This window comes from Oncorhynchus keta, unplaced genomic scaffold (genome assembly GCF_023373465.1).
Source record: "Oncorhynchus keta strain PuntledgeMale-10-30-2019 unplaced genomic scaffold, Oket_V2 Un_contig_4505_pilon_pilon, whole genome shotgun sequence".
NCBI lineage: Eukaryota > Metazoa > Chordata > Actinopteri > Salmoniformes > Salmonidae > Oncorhynchus > Oncorhynchus keta.
Window position 1 is genome coordinate 76206 of NW_026287808.1, and position 3795 is coordinate 80000.

Sequence of the window (3795 nt, forward strand, 5' to 3'; positions counted from 1 at the left end):
TCTCTTTTCTCCCTCTCTCTTTTCTCCCTCTCTCTTTTCTCCCTCTCTCATTTCTCCCTCTCTCTTTTCTGCCTCTCTCATTTCTCTCCCTCTCTCTCCCTCTCAGCCCCTCTCATTTCTCTCCCTCTCTCATTTCTACCCTCTCCTTTTCTCCTCTCTCTTTTCTCCCTCCTCTCCTCTCTCTTTTCTCCCTCTCTCTCTCCTCTCCTTTTCTCCCTCTCTCTTTTCTCCCTCTCTCATTTCTCCCTCTCTCTTTTCTCCCCTCTCTTTTCTCCCTCTCTCTTTTCTCCCTCTCTCTTTTCCTCGCTCATTTCTCTCCCCTCTCATTTCTCTCTCTCTCATTTCTCTCCCTCTCTCATTTCTCCCTCTCTCTTTTCTCCCTCTCTCATTTCTCTCCCTCTCTCATTTCTCTCCCTCTCATTTCTCTCCCTCTCATTTCTCTCCCTCTCATTTCTCTCCCTCTCTCATTTCTCTCTCTCTCATTTCTCTCCCTCTCTCTTTTCTCTCTCTCTCATTTCTCTCCCTCTCTCATTTCTCTCCCTCTCATTTCTCTCCCTCTCATTTCTCTCCCTCTCATTTCTCTCCCTCTCTCATTTCTCTCTCTCTCATTTCTCTCCCTCTCTCTTTTCTCCCTCTCTCATTTCTCTCCCTCTCTCATTTCTCTCCCTCTCTCTTTTCTCCCTCTCTCTTTTCTCCCTCTCTCTTTTCTCCCTCTCTCATTTCTCCCTCTCTCATTTCTCCCTCTCTCTTTTCTCCCTCTCTCTTTTCTCCCTCTCTCTTTTCTCCTCTCTCATTTCTCCCTCTCTCTTTTCTCCCTCTCTCTTTTCTCCCTCTCTCTTTTCTCCCTCTCTCTTTTCTCCCTCTCTCTTTTCCCTCTCTCTTTTCTCCCTCTCTCATTTCTCCCTCTCTCATTTCTCCCTCTCTCTTTTCTCCCTCTCTCATTTCTCCCTCTCTCTTTTCTCCCTCTCTCTTTTCTCCCTCTCTCTTTTCTCCCTCTCTCATTTCTCCCTCTCTCTTTTCTCCCTCTCTCTTTTCTCCCTCTCTCTTTTCTCCCTCTCTCTTTTCTCCCTCTCTCTTTTCTCCCTCTCTCTTTTCTCCCTCTCTCATTTCTCCCTCTCTCTTTTCTCCCTCTCTCTTTTCTCCCTCTCTCTTTTCTCCCTCTCTCTTTTCTCCCTCTCTCTTTTCTCCCTCTCTCATTTTCTCCCTCTCTCTTTTCTCCCTCTCTCATTTCTCCCTCTCTCTTTTCTCCCTCTCTCTTTTCTCCCTCTCTCTTTTCTCCCTCTCTCTTTTCTCCCTCTCTCTTTTCTCCCTCTCTCATTTCTCTCCCCTCTCATTTCTCTCTCTCTCATTTTCTCCCTCTCTCATTTCTCCCTCTCTCTTTTCTCCCTCTCTCATTTTCTCCCTCTCTCATTTCTCTCCTCTCTCATTTCTCTCCCTCTCATTTCTCTCCCTCTCTCATTTCTCTCCCTCTCTCATTTCTCCCTCTCTCATTTTCTCCCTCTCTCTTTTCTCCCTCTCTCATTTCTCCCTCTCATTTCTCCCTCTCTCTTCTCTCCCTCTCTCATTTCTCCCTCTCTCTTTTCTGCCTCTCTCATTTCTCTCCCTCTCTCATTTCTCCCTCTCTCTTTTCTCCCTCTCTCTTTTCTCCCTCTCATTTCTCCCTCTCTCATTTCTCCCTCTCTCATTTCTCTCCCTCTCTCTCATTTCTCTCCCTCTCTCATTTCTCCCTCTCTCATTTTCTCTCTCTTTTCTCCCTCTCTCATTTCTCCCTCTCTCATTTCTCTCCCTCTCTCATTTCTCTCCTCTCTCTTTTCTCTCCTCTCTCTCTTTCTCCCTCTCTCATTTCTCCCTCTCTCTTTTCTCCCTCTCTCTTTTCTCCCTCTCTCTTTTCTCCCTCTCTCTTTTCTCCCTCTCTCTTTTCTCCCTCTCTCATTTTCTCCCTCTCTCATTTCTCCCTCTCTCTTTTTTCTCCCTCTCTCATTTCTCCCTCTCTCATTTCTCTCCCTCTCATTTCTCTCCCTCTCATTTCTCTCCCTCTCTCTTTTCTCCCTCTCTCATTTTCTCCCTCTCTCATTTCTCCCTCTCTCATTTCTCCCTCTCTCTTTTCTCCCTCTCTCTTTTCTCCCTCTCTCTTTTCTCCCTCTCTCTTTTCTCCCTCTCTCATTTCTCCCTCTCTCATTTCTCCCTCTCATTTCTCTCCCTCTCTCTTTTCTCCCTCTCTCATTTCTCTCCCTCTCTCATTTCTCTCCCTCTCTCATTTCTCTCCCTCTCTCATTTTCTCCCTCTCTCATTTCTCCCTCTCTCATTTCTCCCTCTCTCATTTCTCCCTCTCTCATTTCTCCCTCTCTCATTTCTATCCCTCTCTCTTTTCTCCCTCTCTCATTTCTCTCTCTCTCATTTCTCTCCCTCTCTCATTTCTCGCTCTCTCATTTCTCTCTCTCTCATTTGGGACGTTTTAAAGGAGGATGAAAAAAAGAGAAGAAGTGGTTGAGGCGGTTTGGGTTTTTACGAGCTGTGATCGCGGAGACCCATCGTTACCATGATGTTGTGTACAAATAGGAGAAGCAGTGTGTGAAGCTCAGTGTGTGTGTGTGTGTGTGTGTGTGTGCGTGCGTGTGTGTGTGTGTGTGTGTGTGTGTGTGTGTGTGTGTGTGTGTGTGTGTGTGTGTGTGTGTGTGAGCACTCTATATGGCAACAATCTGAAGGGGCTGAATTCCATCTAATTACTTTATCACATCATTTCACAAATTGCCTTTTCATTGGGGAGCGGAGAGCAGCACAGAGGCACGCTGGGAATCTGGAGCGCACGTGTGTGTGTGTGTGTGTGTGTGTGTGTGTGTGTGTGTGTGTGTGTGTGTGTGTGTGTGTGTGTGTGTGTGTGTGTGTGTGTGTGTGTGTGTGTGTGTGTGTGTGTGTGTGTGTGTGTGAGCGCTGGGATTCTGGGGCCAATCCTTTAATTTACTACTCATTTCTTGTTAAATTAAACAAGAAAATACCATTTGTGAGAAGAGGGGATTGGAGGAATGGGAGGAAGGGAGGGAGGATGGGGGAGGGAGGGAGGATGGGGGAGGGAGGAGGGGGGGGTGGAGGAAGGGGGAGGGAGGGAGGATGGGGAGGGAGGGAGGATGGGGGAGGGAGGGAGGGATGGAGGATGGGGGAGGGAGGGATGGAGGATGGGGGAGGGGGGAGATGGGGAGGGAGATGGGGAGGGAGGAGGATGGGGGAGGGAGGGAGGGATGATGGGGGGAGGGAGGGAAGGAGGATGGGGGAGGGGGGGTGGGGGGGGAGGGAGGGAGGGAGGGAGGGGAGGGAGGGAGGGAGGATGGGGGGGGAGGGAGGGAGGATGGGGGAGGGAGGGAGGGATGGAGGATGGGGAGGGAGGGAGGATGGGGGAGGGAGGGATGGAGGATGGGGGGAGGGAGGGAGGATGGGGGGGGGAGGGAGATGGGGAGGGAGGGATGGAGGATGGGGGGGGAGGGAGGATGGGGGAGGGAGGGAGGGAGGGGAGGTGCTTGGGCCTTTGTTTTGTCTTTCCTTCACCACAAGTTTACAGCTGTGTGTTCAAGCTGGCACTGAGCTGCATGCTCAGACACCCATGAGTGACAAGCAACAGACTGCATTGTTTTGTTGTGTTTTTCCAGCTTGGCTCAGAGGGAAAAACCATCCATGCACTTGACTGTTTTTGGAACACAGGCAGCAAGACAAGTCATTAGAATTGGAAAGAAAGAAAGAAAGAAAGAAAGAAAGAGGGGAAGGGGGGAGTATATCTGTGATGGTTATCCTATATAGCCTTGA